This window comes from Dendrobates tinctorius, unplaced genomic scaffold, assembly GCF_039654945.1.
Source record: "Dendrobates tinctorius isolate UK_male_01 unplaced genomic scaffold, ASM3965494v1 ptg000073l, whole genome shotgun sequence".
NCBI lineage: Eukaryota > Metazoa > Chordata > Amphibia > Anura > Dendrobatidae > Dendrobates > Dendrobates tinctorius.
In genome coordinates this window covers 29,630,536-29,654,029 of record NW_027361741.1, presented here as the reverse complement: position 1 = coordinate 29,654,029, position 23,494 = coordinate 29,630,536, and positions in this window count along the sequence as shown.

Genomic DNA, 23,494 nt, shown 5'->3' with positions numbered 1-23,494 from the left:
GGGTGGCTGAGGAGGACCACTGAGTAAGTCCAAAAGATGAAGTAAGCGACAGGAGTTTTGCGGCTGCTGACTGGTGGGTGTCAATGGGGATGTTGAAGTCACCCATGATGATGGTGGGAATGTCAACAGAGAGAAAGTGAAGGAGGCAGGTAGAAAATTGGTGAATGAAGTCAGTGGTTGGGCCTGGAGTTCGGTATATGACAGCCACTTGGAGGTTGTAGGGAGAGTAGATGCGGACAGAGTGGACTTCAAAAGAGGGGAGGACAAGGGAGGGAAGAGGTGGGATTGGGTTGAAGGTGCAATTGGAAGAAGAAGTCCCACTCCTCCATCATGTCTGTTGCCAGGAGGAGTGTGGTTGAAGTGGAGGCCGCCATAGAATAGTGCAGCAGGGGAGGCGGTGTTGTAGCGTGTCAGCCATGTTTCAGTGAGGCCAAGGAAGGAAAAATTGCAGGAGGTAAAGAGGTCGTGAATTACATGGCGTTTATTGCAAATGGAGCGGGCATTCCAGAGGGATCCCGAGAGAGAGCAGGGTGGTGGGCGTCAAGGGCATAGATTTGAGGTGAGAAAGATTTCGGGTGTTTGTTTTGGCTGGGGAATGATAGAAGAGGTAATAATGGGAGCTATGAGCTGTGGGGGTCCAGGGTTGGGAGATAAGTCACCAGCAGTGAGAAGCAGAGAGATGCAGAGCAGGTGGGAGGAGAGTGGGAGATTAGTTTTGTGTGTTATTAGGAGAGATCTGAGGTTGAGGAGCAGGTCAGCGGTTGAGGTCAGGTGTGTCATGATCCCAGTGCAGGTTTTTGAGCTGCACACCGGGGGTTAATGTCTGGAGCTCTGTGCAGGTTTTGACCTGCACACTTGGGGTTAATGATTGTGGCCTCTTTCTGGTTCTGGGAGAGCTTCATAAACCCCTGGGTAGCTTCAATCCCTGCCAGTTATACTTTTGCCTTTGGCCTAGTGTGCTGACCCCCATGTGCCTGTTTGTTGCTATAGCTTGTTTATATGGTTCTGACCCGATTCTGTTTCCCGTTGTGAGTTTGCCTGTTGATTTTGTACTGCGTTATTATCTGTGTATGACTCATTGCCTGTGACCTGACTACTCTCTGCTCGCCCCTCTTGTACCTTGCAACTATCTGTGTATGACTCATTGCCTGTGACCTGACTACTCTCTGCTCGCCCCTCTGGTACCTTGCAGCTACCTCTGTGTGTGACTCATTGGGTATGTCCTGATTATTCTCACTATCTATGCCCCTTGGTAACTTTGTCTCGCAGTTACTCTGCTAGGAATTGTCTTGCAGCTCCTAGCTCTGTGGAGTTTAAGCCACGCCTCTAGCAGTCACATGCTTCAGGTCCTGCGGCTCTGAAGTACACATCTATTCGGTTGCTGCCCGCTCCACAGGTAGCTTTGAGCACTGTTCGCTTTACTCAGGACAAGCGCACTGGCTCAGTGAGCTAGTTCAGTGTGGTGTCTCTGACAAGGTGGGGGCAAGAGGAAAGGAGGGATTATTGCGTGGTTAGAAGGTGCTGGGTCTGTGGATAGCGAAGGAGAGTCAGGAGTAATGTAGGCAAAACCATTAGAGCATATTTCAGCATGGTAAGAGTAAGTGTGGAGCTAACAGAAATTTTTTTTGTATATTTTAACAAAGGTTAGGCGTACCTTCTGGTCACTTCTGGCTCATTTCTGGCATATTTCTATTGTTATCCTTAAAAAAGACATCATTGCAAAAGACAGCCCAAGGTCTAGAAAGTCCTGTGCCTCTGAATTTATGGCAACTTAACAGCACATGAAAAAGCCCAAGTGTGATCAGAAGGGAGGAGCAGAAGGAAGGCTGGACACAGACACAGGAGATGATTAATTAGAAGTCAGAAGAGAAAATGCAAAAGGAGATTGATTCACATGGACAGATAAGGCCAAATTGTCTGTTAGAATCAAGGAAATAAGGTGAGAAAGGAGTCAGCAGACATACCAGTAATAGAGAGATACAGGGTCATTGGAATCAGGAAAGATGGGTTATGGTATTGCAGCATTTATTTAGGTATTTTGACGAAACATACCTCCCCCTTACTACTAACCCAGAAGTGAAGTATGATCGGCGGTGAAACTCACAAACCAGGCCTGAAATCATAATATAGGTATATTAATAAGTTTAATCAATTTTAATCAAGATATTATTTTTGTTCTGGACTACCCCTTTAATGACCACCATTGCAACTTTTTTCATTTTAACACAATTGAGGAAAAATTTTCTTGCGCGCGATGTAAGGTGAAAATGCATCAGCCATATGTCATTAGCAAAAGCAGCATCTACATGGTTAACAGTGAGAGGAAGCTCCCTCTTTAACCCCATGGGCACTTGATTGTGGGGTGCTAGCTACGGTGGCCTGTTAGACACTGCTTATGGCATGGCCTAACAGGCTAAGTGTCAGTGTAAGGCTGGAGTCACACACAACGTATAAAAAAAAAAAATCGGTCTGTTTTTCTCAGATGAGAATTGCAGAAATGTTTCATGAAGAGTGATCCGTATGTGAGCCGTGTGTAATGTGAGGATGCGATTTCCTCGCATCAAAGTATCCGTGTGACATCCATATACATACAGTCTATTTACACTAATGTTAAAAAGTTTAGGGTCACTTAGAAATTTCCTTATTTTTGAAAGAAATCAGTTTTTTTCCAATAAAGCTGACATTAAATGATTCAGAAATACACTCTATACATTGTTAATGTGGTAAATGATAAATCTAGCTGCAAACATCTGGTTTGCAATGCAATATCTTCATAGGTGGAAAAAACCACTCATATACGACCATAGATCCAGTATAAAAATAGAATATCTTTATTTGACAGGTATGCAGAGCAAGACAAAAACAGTGTGATAATACACATAGAATAACCACGTGGCATGGAAACCGTGGCGGATCCCACCCAGGAACTCACAAACTTGTATTATAAATCAGATGTAATATATATATATATATATATACACACAATACATTTGTATGCAACTCAATTCTTAATACAAATTGTAAACCGTATCAATCGCTAATCCAATCAGCCCTAAAGGTATATCATAACGTCCCAGTGAGCCAATAAATCACTATCCCATAAAGATCGAATAAATACCATCTAAGGGAGATAATAACGAGAATATAAGTGCCACCGTCATCTTTATCATACCGAATCGACATAATATAACCCTGGTTAATATACCAGTCCTAGTTTTGTAACCTCATGATGTCGCTGATGCAATATATATGACCATGTTAACCCAAAATGGGATCCGCCATGTTTTCCATGCCACGTGGTTATTCTATATGTATTATCACACTGTTTTTGTCTTGCTCTGCATACCTGTCAAATAAAGATATTCTATTTTTATACTGAATCTATGGTCGTATATGAGTGGTTTTTTCCACCTCCTTTTTCATTGTGTTTTTACGATGGATCTATATTGAGGTCCTTTTCAAACGGTGACATACAGGTTGAATACATAGTATGCCTGTAATGTGGTATCTCAGCCTGTTTGTGTTTATGAGTATTTCTTTTGATTAATATCTTCATAGGTGTATAGAGGCCCATTTGCAACAACCATCACTCCAGTGTTCTTATGGTACTTTGTGTTTGCTAACTGTGTAAGAAGGCTAATGGATGGTTAGAATACCCTTGAAAACCCTTGCGCAAGTATGTTAGCACAGCTGAAAACAGTTTGGCTGATTAGAGAAGCTATAAATATGACTTCCTTTGAGCTAGTTGAAAATCTGGTGCATTATATTTGTTGGTTCCATTAAACTCTCAAAATGGCCAGATAAAAGAACTTTCATGGGAAACTTGACAGTCTATTCTTGTTCTTAGAAATGAAGGCTATTCCATGCGAGAAATTGCCAAGAAACTGAAGATTTCCTACAAGGGTGTGTACTACTCCCTTCAGACGAGAGCACAAACAGGCTCTAACCAGAGTAGAAAGAGAGGTGGGAGGCCCCGCTGCGCAACAAGACAACTATATTAGAGTACGTAGTTTGAGAAATCGACGCCTCACAGGTCCTCAACTAGCCGCTTTATTAAATAGCACATGCAAAACGCCAGTGTCAACGTCTACAGTGAAGAGGCGACTCCCGGGATGCTGGCCTTCAGGGCATTGTGGCAAAGAAAAAGCCATATCTGAGACTGGCTAATAAAAAGTAAAGATTAATATGGGCAAAAGAACACAGACGTTGGACAGAGGAAAATGGGTAAAAACTGTTAAGGACAGACAAATCCAAGTTTGAGGTGTTTGGATCACTCAGAAGAACATTTGTGAGACGCAGAACAACTGAAAAGATTCTGGAAGAGTGCCTGACGCCATCTGTCAAACATGGTGGAGGTAATGTGATGGTCTGGGGTTGCTTTGGTGCTGGTAAAGTGGGAGATTTTACAAGGTAAAAGGGATTTTGAATAAGGAAGGCTATCACTCCATTTTGCAATGCTATACCATACCCTGTGGACAGTGCTTGATTGGAGCCAATTTCATCCTACAACAGGACAATGATCCAAAGCACACCTCCAAATTATGCAAGAACTATTTAGGGAAGAAGCAGGCAGCTGGTATTCTATCTGTAATGGAGTGGCCAGTGCAGTCACCAGATCTCAACCCCATTGAGCTGTTGTGGGAGCAGCTTGACTGTATGGTACACAAAAAGTGCCCATCAAGCCAAACCAACTTGTGAGAGGGGCTTCTGGAAGCATGGGGTGAAATTTCTCCAGATTACTTCAGCAAATTAACTGCTAGAATGCCAAAGGTCTGAAATGCTGTAATTGCAACTCATTTGATTAATAAAAGTATGAGTTTTCATGGAAAACACAAAAATGTCTGGATGACCCCAAACTTTTGAACAGTAGTGTATATATATATATATATATATATATATATATATATGTGTGTCAGTGAGACACATACAGTGGGGCAAAAAAGTATTTAGTCAGTCAGCAATAGTGCAAGTTCCACCACTTAAAAAGATGAGAGGCGTCTGTAATTTACATCATAGGTAGACCTCAACTATGGGAGACAAACTGAGAAAAAAAAATCCAGAAAATCACATTGTCTGTTTTTTTTTCATTTTATTTGCATATTATGGTGGAAAATAAGTATTTGGTCACAAACAAAATTTCATCTCAGTACTTTGTGATATATCCTTTGTTGGCAATGACAGAGGTCAAACGTTTTCTGTAAGTCTTCACAAGGTTGCCACACACTGTTGTTGGTATGTTGGCCCATTCCTCCATGCAGATCTCCTCTAGAGCAGTGATGTTTTGGGCTTTTCGCTTGGCAACACGGACTTTCAACTCCCTCCAAAGGTTTTCTATAGGGTTGAGATCTGGAGACTGGCTAGGCCACTCCAGGACCTTGAAATGCTTCTTACGAAGCCACTCCTTCGTTGCCCTGGCGGTGTGCTTTGGATCATTGTCATGTTGAAAGACCCAGCCATGTTTCATCATCAATGCCCTTGCTGATGGAAGGAGGTTTGCACTCAAAATCTCACGATACATGGCCCCATTCATTCTTTCATGTACCCGGATCAGTCGTCCTGGCCCCTTTGCAGAGAAACAGCCCCAAAGCATGCTGTTTCCACCACCATGCTTTACTGTTGGTATGGTGTTTGATGGATGCAACTCAGTATTCTTTTTCCTCCAAACACGACAAGTTGTGTTTCTACTAAACAGTTCCAGTTTGGTTTCATCAGACCATAGGACATTCTCCCAAAACTCCTCTGGATCATCCAAATGCTCTCTAGCAAACTTCAGACGGGCCCGGACATGTACAGGCTTAAGCAGTGGGACACGTCTGGCACTGCAGGATCTGAGTCCATGGTGGCGTAGTGTGTTACTTATGGTAGGCCTTGTTACATTGGTCCCAGCTCTCTGCAGTTCATTCACTAGGTCCCCCCGCGTGGTTCTGGGATTTTTGCTCACCGTTCTTGTGATCATTCTGACCCCACGGGGTGGGATTTTGCGTGGAGCACCAGATCGAGGGAGATTATCAGTGGTCTTGTATGTCTTCCATTTTCTAATTATTGCTCCCACAGTTGATTTCTTCACTCCAAGCTGGTTGGCTATTGCAGATTCAGTCTTCCCAGCCTGGTGCAGGGCTACAATTTTGTTTCTGGTGTCCTTTGACAGCTCTTTGGTCTTCACCATAGTGGAGTTTGGAGTCAGACTGTTTGAGGGTGTGCACAGGTGTCTTTTTATACTGATAACAAGTTTAAACAGGTGCCATTACTACAGGTAATGAGTGGAGGAAAGAGGAGACTCTTAAAGAAGAAGTTACAGGTCTGTGAGAGCCAGAAATCTTGATTGCTTGTTTCTGACCAAATACTTATTTTCCACCATAATATGCAAATAAAATGAAAAAAAAACAGACAATGTGATTTTCTTGATTTTTTTTTCTCAGTTTGTCTCCCATAGTTGAGGTCTACCTATGATGTAAATTACAGACGCCTCTCATCTTTTTAAGTGGTGGAACTTGCACTATTGCTGACTGACTAAATACTTTTTTGCCCCACTGTATATACAGTTATATTTCATAAAGTTTTAGATAGCAGAATAGGTTAGTATTCAATTATCAGCATCCGTAAAATCATTACAGAACCCAACAGGATATGAGACATGGTTTACATATAGTAATCCATTGCATATCCCTAACTAATAATGTTAGTAGTGTATGTGTGTTAAATTTTGGAGCTGTAGGTGTTAAATTAAAGGATTCATTCACGAAAAAAACTGGCGTGGGCTTCCGCCCAATTTTGTCCGCCAGAGAGGGCAAACCAGTGACTGAGGGCAGATATTAATAGCCAAGAGAGGGTCCCCCTAGCTAAAATAATCTCCCCCAGCCACCCCAGAAAAGACGCATCTATAAGATGTGCCAATTCTGGCACTTACCTGCTCTCTTCCCATTGCCCTGTAGCGGGTGGCATATGGGGTAATAAGGGGTTGCTATTGTAAGGTGACATTAATCCCTGGTTAATAGTGGAGAGGTGTCAATAAGACACCTATCCATTATTAATCCACAAGTCTGAAAGGGGTTATAAAACACACACACATTAAGAAAAAAGACTTTTAATGAAACAAACACACATTTTATCCATCTTTATTACACTCCCAATCTACTTGAAGCCATCGTTCTCCTGTAAAAAAATCCAAAATAAAAAAGCAACATTATCACATACTGTACAGTCTAGGCCGAGATACGGTGGAAATCGCAGCATGCTGCGATTTTTCTCTCACGTATAATACGGACGAGAAAAAAGCGGATGATGGGAGCTGCCCCATAAATTAACACTGGTTCAAGTGCCATGTGATTTTTTCTCGCATAGCACTCGTCCGTATTTCTCTCTAGTGTGACTCTGGCCTAACCATGATCTGCAGTACAGCAATACGGAAGTAGTATTGCAGAAGGACTAAGAAAAAAGTCAATAAATTTTATAACAAATTAAAAAAAACAGGTAAACATTGTGGAAAAATTTGTGCTTATTTATTATTTTTTTACTTACTTATATAGCGATATTGATTTCCCCAGGGCTTTATCGACATCAAATGTGTAAAGATGTTTATATAAAGAGTTTAAAGACAGAAATAACAAAAAAAAACAAACAATCATGCACAAAATTGGTATCGCCTCGTTTGCAACAATGCAAGATCGGAAACTGTTACATTATTTGTTTTGTGTTGTAAATACCATAAAAAAAATAAAAACTGACAAAAATGTAGGTTTTTCCTGATACGAACAGGAAAAAAAAGAGAACAAAAAAGTAATCAAACACATGTATGTTGAAAAAGTATAGTATCACTGGAAACATCAATGTGTCCCGTAAAAAGAAAGCCTCGTACAGTTCTGTTGGAGGAAACATAAAACGTTATAGACTTTAGAATACAAAGCTGAAAAACAAATTATTTTTCAGCAAAAAATGTTTTACTTTAACCCCTTCAAAACTTGCGCTGTACATGTACTGCGCATGTCGTGTCTCTCCCTTTGATGTGGGCTCCGGCGCTGAGCTCACATCTTTCCCAACACATGTCATCTGTTTTGAACAGCTGACATGTGCTCCCAACAGCCGCAGGTGGAATCGTGATCCATCCACGGCTGTTAAACTGTTAAATGCCACTGTTGAAGTCAATCTCTGATAGTGGCATTTAGTGTGATCGTGCCAGAAGCGCATCACTAATCCTACCCATCGGCACCTGTGTCACATGACCGCAGGTCGCCAATGGGTTGACATGACAACCCGTGGTCTGCAGGAGATCCCTGTGGTTGTCACTGATGGACTGCTGTGAGCAGCGGTCGGTGATCATAGCAAGTGAGCAGCAGGTGATCTGATCTTCGCCTGTGTGTAGCAGAGGCGATCGAATTACTAAAGCTTCTAGTATGCCCTGGAGACTATTGAAGCAAGCAAAAGAAGAAAAAAATGTTTTTTTATTAACAAATAAAAAAATATAAAAATTTAAACCACCCTCCACTTACCCCATTCAAAATAAAACTCTAAAAAATACACATATTTGGCATCGCCACGTTCAGAATCGCCCAGTCTATCAAGATATAGAAATAATTAATCCGATTGGTAAACGGCGCAGCGAAAAGAAAATTAAAAACGCCAGATTAATGTTTTTTTGGTCCAGCAACACTGCATTAAAATGCATACTGACAGAAAATAAAAAAAGTTATGGCTCTGGGAAGAAGGGGAGCAAAAAACAGAAACGCAAAAATGAAAAAGGGCTGTGGCATGAAGGGGTTAAGTTTTCAAATGAGCAAAATATAAAAGCCTAAATAAATCTAGTATCACCACGATCATACTGACTGCAAGATAAAGCTGACATATCCCTCCAAAATATATGAATAAAAATGGTCAAAAAATATTTTGCACTGAAAAAATTAAAAAAAAAAAATCAATTTTAGTGTGCAAAAGTAGGAAAACATTAAAAAAAAATCTTGTATTACCCTGGTATTGCTGCAATTGTTCTGACCTAAAGAAAAAAGCTGTCTTATCACTTATACCGCACGGCGAATATTATAAGAAAATGAATAAAAAGATACTTTTTTATATGTATATATCAGACACCTGCGCTAACTGCCTGTAAAGACGGTTAATAGAAATGGGGTTTTTGCACAAGAGGAGATTCAATTGTGTAGTTAAACAGGTATAATCAATGGTAAAGATGAAACCAAACAAATGATACTCCATGGTGCTCAATGAATAGATTATGCTCCGTGGTTAATACCACTAGTCCTTATTATGCCCACAAAAAAAAACTTAAGCGATGTTGAACTTTCTCTGATAAGAGGCTTGGATGGAATCAATGCCGGAACTTGTGGTTGCAATGGCACATACTGGTGGTTCAGTGTTAAAGGAGGTAATGAGGCGTTCTGTGACAGCACCAAGTGGGCGTCCCCCCTATCAGGTGCACTACAACTTCCACAGGAGCTGGGAGCTGGGGAGAGCAGGCGGCGGTAGCGTGTTCCAGTGTACACGTGCGCACCAGGCCTGACGAAGAAGGTCTGTGAACCTTGGAAACGCGTCGGCACTAGTTTGGTCCTCCTGCGCTCCCATCCCCACTTGCGGTGATGTCACCCGCCCCCTCACCCCGACGCTGTTTTGGCGCTGGTGCGCACGTGTACGCTAGAACACGCTGCCGCCTGCTCTCCCCAGCTCTCAGCTCCTGTGGAAGTTGCAGTGCACGTCACAGGGGCCGCCCCCTTGGTCCTGTCACAGCACGCCTCATTACCTCCTTCAACACTGAACCACCAGCATGTGCCTTTACACCCACAAGATCCGGCATTGATTCCATCCAGGTTCAGGTCCCCAAAGGAAACTAAAAACTAAAGTAAAAAAAAAGAGTAATAAAATAAAAGGCAATAAAATATATATATACCTTAAAATTCAAATCACCACTTTTTCCAAATTTAAAAATAAAAACCTAAAAGAATAAATATTGCTGTGTTTTTATTGGTTCAATATATATAAATAGCAAATTATCTAGAAGGCAATCTATGTACCCCAAAGTGGTGCCAATAAAAACAACAACTTGGCATATAAAAAAAAATCAAGCCTTCATTAAGTTATCGCTCTTTTTATTTTACAAAGTTCTGAACTTTTGCTAACCACTAAAATAAAAAAAACTTTACAAATTTGTTATTTTGTGATTGTGCTGAACGGAGAATCAGGTCACTTTTACAATGAATGCTGTGAAAGCAAACTCCCCAAAAAACAATGGCGGAATTGTGTTTTGTTTTAACATTCAATGCACTTGGAATTTTTCTTTGCATTTCTCAATGCAGTATACGGTAAAATGAATGGTGTTATTCAAAATATAACTCATCTCATGAAACCAAGCATATCACTATTTCAAGGGAAAAATTTTAAAAATGTACAGCTCTTGGACAAAAAAAACGCAAAGTTACATAGAATTATATATATTGGATCCATATAGAAACTGTACATTAATGATACAAGGTAAACGATACAATGTTCATCCATACAACAACGTTACGGTGCTTTTGTTTTACAGAAAAATAATGCGGATAATGCGAGGGACGCTACTCTTGAAACTGAAGGATTCAATTAAACATTTCCTTAAATGTGCCAATTCACCATCAGTGCCGTTTATGACGTCATGGATTTTATTTTTTTTTACCTTCATTTCAATGTGATGACGACTTCCATTTCTGATCTTAAGGCTGGAGTCACACTAACCTGCGCAAAATACGGTCAGTATTTTACATGCATAATACGGATGACAGATCCCTGAATAGTGCTCCGTATGTCATCCGTAAGCAAGGTGTGGTCGCGTATTTTGCGCATGTCAGCATCCGTATGTAATCCGTATGGCATCCGTATGGCGAGATTTTCTCGCAGGCTTGCAAAATGGACATATAATGGAGCCCTATGACAGTTTTAATAAAGAAATGAAAGAATAGATATAGACACATAGAATGCATATATATATATATATATATATTTATATATATATATATATATATATATACACTCACTGGCCACTTTATTAGGTACACCTGTCCAACTGTGTGTTAAGACTTAATTTCTAATCAGCCAATCACATGGCGGCAACTCAGTGCATTTAGGCATGTAGACATGGTCAAGACAATCTCCTGCAGTTCAAACCGAGCATCAGTATGGGGAAGAAAGGTGATTTGAGTGCCTTTGAGCGTGGCATGATTGTTGGTGCCAGAAGGGCTGGTCTGAGAATTTCAGAAACTGCTGATCTACTGGGATTTTCACGCACAACCATCTCTAGGGTTTACAGAGAATGGTCCGAAAAAGAAAAAAAATCCAGTGAGCGGCAGTTCTGTGGCCGGAAATGCCATGTTGATGCCAGAGGTCAGAGGAGAATGGGCAGACTGGTTCGAGCTGATAGAAAGGCAACAGTGACTCAAATTGCCACCCGTTACAACCAAGGTAGGCAGAAGAGCATCTCTGAACGCACAGTGCGTCGAACTTTGAGGCAGATGGGCTACAGCAGCAGAAGACCACACTGGGTACCACTCCTCTCAGCTAAGAACAGGAAACTGAGGCTACAATTTGCACAAGCTCATCGAAATTGGACAGTAGAAGATTGGAAAAACGTTGCCTGGTCTGATGAGTCTCGATTTCTGCTGCGACATTCGGATGGTAGGGTCAGAATTTGGCGTAAACAACATGAAAGCATGGATCCATCCTGCCTTGTATCAACGGTTCAGGCTGGTGGTGGTGGTGTCATGGTGTGGGGAATTTTTTCTGGGCACTCTTTGGGCCCCTTGGTACCAATTGAGCATCGTTGCAACGCCACAGCCTACCTGAGTATTGTTGCTGACCATGTCCATCCCTTTATGACCACAATGTACCCAACATCTGATGGCTACTTTCAGCAGGATAATGCGCCATGTCATAAAGCTCGAATCATCTCAGATTGGTTTCTTGAACATGACAATGAGTTTACTGTACTCAAATGGCCTCCTCAGTCACCAGATCTCAATCCAATAGAGCATCTTTGGGATGTGGTGGAACGGGAGATTCGCATCAGGGATGTGCAGCCGACAAATCTGCGCCAACTGTGTGATGCCATCATGTCAATATGGTCCAAAATCTCTGAGGAATGCTTCCAGCACCTTGTTGAATCTCTGCCACGAAGAATTGAGGCAGTTCTGAAGGCAAAAGGGGGTCCAACCCGTTACTAGCATGGTGTACCTAATAAAGTGGCCAGTGAGTGTATATAGAATCATAGAATCGTAGAGTTGGAAGGGACCTCCTGGGCCATCTGGTCCAACCCCCTGCTCAAAGCAGGATTCGCTAAATCATCCCAGTCAGATGTCTGTCCAGCCTCTGTTTGAAGACTTCCATTGAAGGAGAACTCACCACTTCTCGTGGCAGCCTGTTCCACTCATTGATCACTCTAACTGTCAAAAAGTTTTTTCTAATATCTAATCTGTGTCTCTTCCCATTCAGTTTCATCCCATTGCTTCTAGTCTTTCCTTGTGCAAATGAGAATAAAGTTGATCCTTCTACAATGTGACAGCCCTTTAGATATTTGTAGACAGCTATTAAGTCTCCTCTCAGTCTTCTCTTTTGCAAACTAAACATTCCCAAATCCTGCAACCTTTCCTCATAAGACAGGGTTTGCAGACCGGTCACCATTCTGGTCGCTCTTTTCTGAACTTGCTCCAGTTTGTTGATGTCTTTTTTAAAATGTGGTGCCCAAAACTGGACACAATATTCCAGATGAGGTCTGACCAAAGAGGAGTAGAGGGAAATAATGACTTCACGTGATCTAGACTGTATGCTTCTGTTAATACATCCTAGAATTGCATTTGCCTTTTTTGCTGCTGCATCACACTGTTGACTCATATTCAGTCTGTGATCTATTAGTATACCCAAGTCTTTTTCACATGTGCTGTCACTTAGCCCTATTCCTCCCATTCTATATATGCTTTTTTCATTTTTATTGCCCAGATGTAGTACTTTGCATTTCTCCCTGTTAAAAACCATTCTGTTAGTTGCTGCCCACTTCTCCAGTTTATTTAAATCTTTTTGAATCCTCTCTCTCTCTTCTCTAGTATTAGCTATCCCTCCTAGCTTTGTGTCATCAGCAAATTTAATCAGTTTACCCTCAATTCCTTCATCTAAATCGTTGATAAAGATGTTGAACAATACAGGGCCCAGGACAGAGCCCTGTGGTACCCCACTTGAGACATTCTTCCAACTGGATGTGCAGCCATTTACGACCACTCTTTGGGTCCGATCACTAAGCCAGTTATGAATCCACCTAACAGTTGCCTTGTCCATTCCATACTTAGTCATTTTTTCAATAAGGATTGTATGAGAGACTTTGTCAAATGCTTTGCTGAAGTCAAGATATACTATATCTACAGCATTTCCTTGATCCACCCAATCAGTGATACCGTCATAGAAGGAAATTAAGTTAGTCTGACATGACTTATTAGTTAGAAACCCATGCTGACTCTGTTTAATCACTTCATTCTTATCCAGGTATTGACATACATGTTGTTTAATAATTTGTTCAAAGATCTTTCCTGGTATGTATTCTATGTGTATATATCTATTCTTTCGTTTCTTTATTAAACCTGTCAGTGTGAGTTTACTGTATAGCGCACTGAATTGCCGGCTTTGGTAAAAGACACCGGGTGCGTATTTCTCGCAAGTCACATGTGTGGTCCGTGTGTAATCCGTATTTTTTGCGCACCCATAGACTTGCATTGGCGTACTACGGCCGTAGTACGCTGACAATCGCAGCATGCTGCGATTGGCACGGACCGTAGAATACAGATGAGAAATATACGGCTGGTGCGAGGGACCCCATAGAGAATCATTGGTCCGTGTCTAATGCGTGCTTTTAGCGCCTCTCACTCGGCCGTATTCCTCGCCAGTGTGACTCCGGCCTAAGGCTGCCATACATATTAGATGAATGTCGACTGAACCTGCTAATTTTGGACATACACTCCAGCCGTTTATGTATATGGTAGTGGCCCAACTTTGCTTGACATCAAAAGTCATAAGAAAGAAGTATTGGGCATGTTGGATGTCAGCATGCCCCATCTTTTTTCCTCAAGGAAGATAAGCCAACACAAGAGTTCATGTGGACGGTGGGTCATCAGGAATTGGTGGCTGAAAGAATGAGAGTTCAGCTGAAAGTTAACAAAGGAGGATGACCAACAATATGAAATATTTTATTCACTTAAATTGAAATCAGATAGAATTTTTTTTTAATTTTGTGAACAGATGTCCCTTAGGATGTACCATATTTAATTTTAAGTTCGCCATATTATACCATATTTATATCTGTTTTCCTAATAGTTATGCCTTCTTTTAAAATGAATATAAATGTAAAAGGGGTTTTTCCATCTGACATATCAAAAGGATAAGCCAGAAATGTATGATGGCTACAGGCCCCACAACTGGGAATTAAAGAGAACCTTTCACTATTTAAAAGGAGCATCCCCTCCAATTGCCGCTTCTCAACTGAATCTGGAACAGGCTTTCTTTGATCGGTGGGTATGTGACACCCGGACCCCTGACCGATCAGCTGTTCCCAGTGTCAGTCAGAACTGCACAGCACAACTTCCCGGACTGTATAGTGGCCGTGGCCAGGTACTGCACATCCGCCTCTTATTCAAATCAAGAGCCACTATTTCGTCAGTGGGGCAGTGCTGTGCAGTCTCGCAACTGAGTAATTCCAGCCACCACCAACATGAGGAACAGTTGATTGGCGGGGTGCCGGGTGTCACATTTCCCTCAACCAGACATTGATGATCTATTATAAGGATAGGCCATCAAAGTTAACGTCTCAAATAATCCCTTTAAAAATAAAAATCTATAACTATGTTGATGCTCTGCTGTCAGAGGAGAAGTGGCCGATCATGCATGGCTTTCTTCATTCATTTTTATACGAGAGTTCCGAGAATTGCTGAGAACACTTGTTCGCCAACTTTTCATACCTCCCATACGGCGTCAAATTACCTTCTCCATGTTTACTAAAGCCAAGGAGACACAGGGGCAAGGCTACGGGCAAAGCCAAACTGAGAGGTGTGGAGAGAGGAGGAGGGGTGAAGGATTTTCTGCATACTTGCATGCAAATGGGTGACTGGATAACCAGGCGACTATAAGGCTAGGTTCACATTGCGTTAATGCAGCCCGTTCAACACATAGCGTTGGCAGACTGCATTAACGCTACTGTCATATTGTCATTGCGTTTACCGATCATGCTAGCGCAGCTTCCCTATCTGTGCTAGCAGTGACGGAACCTCGGACGCTGCAGACCGCGTCCGAGGGTCCGTCACAGAATGACGGCACATCGCGAACGCAAGCCGATTATGACATGCGTTGGCAATGCGCTCGTCTATTGCAGTCTATGGGTGCATTAACGCATTCGTTACATAGCGTTAATGCCGCTATGTAACGGATGCGTTAAATGCTGCCCACAAACGCAATGCAACCCAGCCTTATTCCAGTCAGTCTCCATGTACAGTAGGACGAATGTGACGACTCCTGGAGTGGACCCTCTGGGTCGTGGCACCAACCCTCCCAGGGCGAGCTGGCCTAGTGAGGACCACCCCCTATACAGGGAGTGTCAGGAGCAAGCCCCACGGGATAAAGTACCACGACTGCTGACAACAGGCGGCCGTCTCACAGGAGACACGCGTGAGTCTGCAGGGAGGTGCAGGGTGTACTCAGGAACAAAGGGTGTGTACACGGGAGTGCGCTAGATACAGGATAGTGCAAGACGGGTACACGAGAGCACGTATGGCGAGCAGCGACTAGTACGTCCGGGGCTGAGCAACACAGGACGCGTGCAAGGAGCACGTCAGAGTACTGAGTGGGGCAGCAGGTGTGCCAGGAGGTGTAACAGAGTACAGGGACAGAGTGTGTGCCAGGAGGCATAACTGAGTACAAAGCAGAGAGCGGATTCAGAGCGTGCGCCAAGAGGCACAATAGAGTCGAAGACATAGTGCAGGTTCAGAGCGAGTACACCGAGAGGCACGGCTGAGTATAGGACAGGGCCTGAATACAGCGCACAGCCAGGCAGGGACACACCAGACCAAGTCAGGAAGCACAACAATAATCAGGCACCTCCCATAGGGGAGGTAGTCTGATATAGCACATGACCACTAAAGCTTCCGGGTCAAGTCCTCCATTACCATAGAGAGGACGGACCTGGAGAATGAACAGACAAGAGCGCGCAAGCGCATACCCAACATGGAGGAGGTGGGAGCCTGGGTACGAGAAGTGCGCGTGCGCACCCGATGGGACCCCTGGAGCGACCGCGGCTCCGGAAGAGATGACGTCAGGACCAAAGTCCCGTCTCCAGATGAGCACGGCGTGACAAAGAACAGCTCTGAAGCACAAACTGCTGCCCAAACAAGTCAAATGCTAATGAACGTTCATTAGTACATGTAGGTTTAAATATTTTGGAGATGTAATTTAGGTCTACTTTAGAGGGAAACTGTTATGCTGAAAATGTCTGATCTGCAAGAGAAGAGTCCAGTGGGAGGTGCTAAGCAGTGATTGACAGTCTACCCTGTATCACTGTGCATGCAGAGATGGCACTGAGCAGGACCGCCCACTGGAGTCCTTGGATTTCTGTGATTAAAATGCAAATTTTATACTGGATCTTTTCCAACAAACCTATATGTCATTCTGCTCAACTTTTCCTCCTCTATATCCACAGATCGCACCTCATGTACAACATGACAGGTTCCCTTTAAAGACGTCTTATGAATTTTTGGTTTTTTTTGGTGCTGAATTAATTATGTATATTATTCATCAAATGAACTGTACAGGAAGCGATCTATGACAGCTTCCGGTATTGAGTGAGAAGATCCCCACGCATGTGCTGTTCATCTATTGACAGTACATAAGGAGCTGTAATTCGTTCCGTTTGAGACTCTATCACGTAAGGGCTAAGACATATGCGTCACAATGTTGATTGACCGTTCCTATTGGTGGCTCTGACTATAAATACTAACACCTGATTACAAGTAAACCAAGCCTCCTGAAGAAGCTGCGGCGTAACGCATGTAGGGGCGGCGGGCCAGGGCAGCGTTACTGCATAATTTCATGTAAATTTGCACTTTTATGGTACCTTACATTTCTGAGCACCTTTCCCTTATTTTGGGTTTATGCACTAATATTATAATATTATTTGGGTGGGAGTGCACTCAATAATAAATCAAGATTTAGAGCTTAACCGCTTCCTGACCACCCACAGTAGATAAACGTTGGCGCTTGCTGGCTTTGTGCAGCGCCGACGTTTATCTACTGTCGGCGGTTTTGTGCCCCCCCGGGACCCCCACATAACTTACAACGCTGGGATCCCAGTGCACAATGCATGCTGGGACCCCCGACGTCATCGAGACCTGATTGGTTCAGGTCCTGATGACGTCAGCGTCACAGCAGCCAATGGGAGCGATCGCTGGGAAAGCTGCTTGTTTCCCGGCGATCTCACTCATTGTAACGCGGCTTCTCCTCTGATCTAACACTGACAGATGATCAGAGGTGAAGCAGCGTTACTGTGTGACTAGATCGCTGCCTGGCACAGCTGATCGCTGCCTGGCACAGCTGTGCCAGGCAGCGATCTTGTATCACAGTAACGCTGCTTCTCCTCTGATCATCTGTCATTGTGAGATCAGAGGAGAAGTCACGTTACTGTGTGCCAGGCAGCGATCTTGTCACATAGTAACGCTGCTTCACCTCTGATCATCTGTCAGTGTGAGATCAGAGGAGAAGTGGCGTTACTATGAGTCAGATCGCAGGGCAGCGATCTAGTCACAAAAAGAAAAAAAAAGTAAAGAAAAAAAAAGCAGGTACACGGGCTAGGGCTAGGGCTAGGGTTAGGGTTAGGGCTAGGGTTAGGGCTAGGTTTGGGATTAAGGTTATGGGTGTGTTGGTGTTAGGTTTTTGGTTATGGTTAGGGCTGAGATTAGGGTTAGGGGTGTGTTGGGGTTAGGGTTGGAATTAGAATTGGGGGTTTCCACTGTTTAGGTACATCAGGGGCTCTGTAAACACAATATGACGCCCGCAGACCATTCCATCAAAGTCTGCATTCCAGAACGTCACTACTTCCCTTCCGAGCCCCACCGTGTGCCCAAACAGTAGTTTTCTCCCACATATGGGGTACCAGCGTACTCAGGACAAATTGGACAACAATTCTTAGGGTCCAATTTCTCCTGTTATCCTTGTGAAAATAAAAATTGGGGGCTAAAAGATCATTTTTGTGGGAAAAAAAATGATTTTTTTATTTTCACACCTCTACATTATAAACTTTACTGAAACACTTGGGGGTTCAAAGTGCTCACCACACATCTAGATAAGTTCCTTGGGGGGTCTAGTTTCCAAAATGGGGTCACTTGTGGGGGATTTCCACTGTTTAGGTACATCAGGGGCTCTGAAAACACAATATGACGCCCGCAGACCATTCCATCAAAGTCTGCATTCCAGAACGTCACTACTTCCCTTCCGAGCCCCACCGTGTGCCCAAACAGTAGTTTTCTCCCACATATGGGGTACCAGCGTACTCAGGACAAATTGGACAACAATTCTTAGGGTCCAATTTCTCCTGTTATCCTTGTGAAAATAAAAATTGGGGGCTAAAAGATCATTTTTGTGGAAAAAAAATGATTTATTTATTTTCACGCCTCTACATTATAAACTTTACTGAAACACTTGGGGGTTCAAAGTGCTCACCACACATCTAGATAAGTCCCATGGGGGGGTCTAATTTCCAAAATGGGGTCACTTGTGGGGGGTTTCCACTGTTTAGGTACATCAGGGGCTCTCCAAATGCGACATGGCATCCGAACTCAATTCCAGCCAATTCTGCATTGAAAAAGTCAAACGGCACTCCTTCCGTTCTGAGCTCTGCCGTGTGCTCAAACAGTGGTTTAGCCCCACATACGGGGTATTGGTGTATTCGGGAGAAATTGCACAAAAAATTTTGTGGTTCATTTTCTCTTTTTACACTTGTGAAAATAAAAAAAAATGGTTTTGAAGTAAAATGTTTGTGAAAAAAAGTTAAATGTTTATTTTTTCCTTCCATATTCCATTCATTCATGTGAAGCACCTGAAGGGTTAATAAACTTCTTGAATGTGGTTTTGAGTACATGGAGAGGTGCAGTTTTTAGAATGGTGTCACTTTTGGGCATTTTCTGTCATATTGACCCCCCAAACTCACTTCAAATGTGAGGTGGTCCCTAAAAAAAATGGTGTTGCAAATTTTGTTGTAAAAATTAGAAATCGCTGGTCAACTTTTAACCCTTATAACTTCCTAAAAAAAAAAATTATGTTTCCAAAATTGTGCAGATGTAAAGTAGACATGTGGGAAATGTTATTTATTAAATATTTTGTGCGATATCACTCTCTGATTTAAGGGCATAAAAATTAAAAGTTTGAAAATTGCAAAATTTTGATTTTTTTAACAAATAAGCGCAGATCATATCTAAAAAATTTTACCACCATCATGAAGTACAATATGTCATGAGAAAACAATGTCAGAATCAGTAAGATCCGTTGAAGCGTTCTAGAGTTATGACCTCATAAAGTGACACTGGTCAGAATTGAAAAAATTGGCCCGGTCACGAAGGCAAAAACAGGCTCGGGTGCGAAGGGGTTAATCTCCCTCTCTTAACACCAGAGTATTGGAATATCCTTCCAGCTTTTGAATGGGCATACAGCCAGGTGTTCTCTTTAGGGTAGAATCAGTTGCACTTTATACTGGTCAATTTTATAGTTGGAATTTCTGTTTACTTAAGCACATATGCACTTTATATTTTGTATTTTAGTGCATATTTATTTTGAAAGACTTATGATTAAGTGATATTTACTACAATTGTGCTCTATAAGGTCATATTTATTCTGCCCTGTGTCCCATCAGTATTTATGCTCAGTTTTTTGTTTTAATTATGCATAATAAAATTTGTTATTTTAGCTTGGAAAACTCTACGTTCTCTCTTTCTTAATTGAATTGGGAGTATTTGATGGTGATACGGTATTTACCCAGTTGGTAAATATCATCATTGCTCCATGATATGGGTTGAGATTTGTGGAGTGAACAAGCTCTCACCAATCTTCTACAAATTCACACTTCCCATCAGACCCATATATGCCTCTCTTCTCAGATATTGCAGCCATGTTTAATTAATACCTGTGAGGCAGTGGCAAGTGACGCTACTGCTATGGGACCGTGAGCCGGAAGGCAGTTGCCAGTGTCGGCACTGGCCCCCGCCCGTCATCTCAAGTTCAACTGTATTGTCATCCTGAATGCCATTACAGTTGAAAGAAATCACTAAGGAAGGAGCGTCAGCTGACTATGGAGAGCATTATACTATATAAAGGACTATGGGGGGTGAATTATACCATATGAAGGACAATGGAGTGTAGATTATACTATATTAAAAACTATGGGGGTGCATTATATTATAAGAAGGACTATGGTGGGTGCAATATACTATTTATAGCACTATAGGGGTGAATTGTACCATATGGAGGACTATGGGGGTAGATTATACTATATGGAAAACTATAGGAGTGCAATATACTATAAGAAGGACTATGGTGGGTACATTATACTATATGGGGGACTATGGGGGTTTATTATACTATATGGAGTACTATGGGGGTGCATTAGACTATATGGAGGAATAGGAGGGGTGCATTGTACTGTATAGTGGACTATGGGGGGAGCATTATTATATACAGAGAACTATGGGGGTGCATTATACTATATGGAGAACTGTGGGGGTGCATTATACTATAAGAATGACTATGAGGGGTGCATTATACTACATAGAGGACTATGGTGGGAGCATTATGCTATATGGAGGACAAAACCACAAAAAGAAGACTTCAAAATCCTCCAATAATCTAGAAAAAACACACCAAAAAAACAGGCAAAGAAGCTTACCTGTCTAGGCCTCAAGACAAATGCACTATCAGGGTGCAGCAAACCCAAATAAAGATGACAACTACACAGGTGCAGTAATACCGATGAGACAGCCAGCTACAGCCAGCCAGACACACAGCCAGATTGTAGATTCAGAGATTGGTCGTTTGGTACACCAGTGCAAACAAATACAATCTGTATGCGGCACTGTTCACACACAAAGGATGACTAGCATCTGGCTTAAAGCCAATTAATAACGCCCTATTGCGGGCTACGTTATTAATAGGCTGTAGGCCAGATGCTCTGCATCCTTTGTGTGTGAACAGTGCCGCATACAGATAGTGTTTGTTTGCACTGGTGTACCAAACGGCCAGTCCCTGATTATAGGTTGGCTGTCTCATCGGTATTACTGCACCTGTGTAGTCGCCACCTTTATTTGGGTCCGCTGCACCCTTATAGTGCATTTGTCTTTAGGCCTAGACAGTTAAGCTTCTTTCCCTGTTTTTTGGTGTGTTTTACCATATGGAGGACTATGGGGGTGCATTATAACGTATGGAGGACCAAAAAATTCGTAATAGAAGGAGCGTAGACACCTGGCACTTTATGCTTTTCTACAGATTCAATACTGATACTTCCTCTCATATTATTTTTTTCCTTACTAGGGATCTAGATCCTGGATGGAAGACTGAGGAATTTAGCGAGCAATGTGATTGTTTAGTATTAATCATTTAATATGTCTGAACATATTCCAAAATATATGAATGAAAAAAATGTTCAAAAAATATTAGGCACCCAAAAGCATTTAAAAAAAAAAAAAAATCGATTTTAGTGTGGAAAAGTAGGAAAGCATTAAAAAAATTTGTATTAATCTGATATTGCTGTAATTGTTCTGACCTAAAGAATAAAGCTGTCTAATCACTTATATCGCAGGGTGAATATCATGAAAAAAATAAATAAAAAGCAATTTTTATATTTATCCTGCGCTCTATGCTGAGAATGATGTGAGTTGTAGTTCCACAAAACCTGGAATGTCCATAGTTCCTGCACCTACAAAATGTGTGAAAATGTGAAGCAATGGGAATGGTTTCTGTCTTAGACAATGACTCCTGCTCTTACATGTCATTTGTGTAATGTCAGATGTATCACCAGCAAAGAAACACTCAATGTTCTTGTTTTAAATGCATTTTACTTTTGGGAACTTTCCCTTACTCGCCCGCCTCCTCCAGCCTTGATGCTGACCAATGTGATCTGCAGATTATTACTACTTGTTATCAATATTAATTAACACCTATGGAGATTTCACTCATGGTCATTTGTGACATCATCAAATACAGGAGGCCATTGTTACCTCACAGCATGATGTCACAATGACTGTGGGTCTATATAAACGGGTGTTCAGGGGGCAAAGGCTCATTTCAGAAGATGAAGACGAGGAGAGCGGAGGATACAGGATGGAGGATACAGGTAAATAAGAAACCTTACAGGGATTTCTCAGTGAACTTACCTCCAACATGGACCCTCAGCATCTACAGACTGTGGCTGTAAGGTGCTGGATTTCTTCAGTCCTTGCCGGCAGAATCTCTACACTTGGGTGATGAAGGTTCTTTGTGAGGTCACACAGCGGAATGCTGGACACTGAAAGTTCTATGCAGAAAACATGGGGACATCAGAGAGGTCAGCACAAAGATGGCACCTCCAATGGAGACATTACAGTAGTTACCACGGTCAGTGGCTGGCACAGATTGTTGGTGGGGGTTCTGTCACTTTAATTTAAGATTATTGGGGCAAAAAGTCTACCATTATGCCCCTACCTGGGAGAGGGGTTGGTGTACATATATTTGGGAAATATATTTATTTATATACTTTCTACTAATTTATTTTACTATTTATGTCACTTCTATATAAAAGCATTTGAAGCAATTTTTTTTTCAAATCATATTTATTACACCTTTTTAATTGCCTACATCAAACCTTAAAATTCGCAGTAAAATGATCGTGGATACCTGGCATTTTATGCTTTTCTACATGTTTTATACAGATACTTCCACTCTTTTTTTTTGCTTATTAGGGAGAGAATCTGGATCCTGGAAGACTGAAGAATCTAAAGCGATCAATGCGATTGTGTAGTATTAATCTGTCTGTGCATACTGTACATATTTACATGCTTTAGCACTACAGAGTGCAACTTTATTTGTTTTCCAACTGTATAGGGTCCGGATATGATATAACTGTCCTATGTCTGTATATTAAGGGGTAGTGTTTGTAGGGGGGTAGTGTTTTATTTTTTTACAGGGGAGATGAACGCAGTCAGGCTATGAGCTCCTGGGTCTGATTTGACGAGGAAAGGTGAGGCGTGTTACCCGGACAAAGAAGATCTGCAATCCGGAAACGAGTCTCCATATTGAGTATCATTGCTCTATACATATCAGTTAGTTAGTTGTAGTATGGCCTTGGTCCAGGGTTCTCGAACTGATCGCCTTTTTCCGGGGTCAAGAAGGAATTTTTTCCCTGTAACACACATTGGCTGAATGTGTGCAGGTTTTTTGCCTTCTTCTGGATCATTGGCTTTAGGTAGGGGAAGAGATG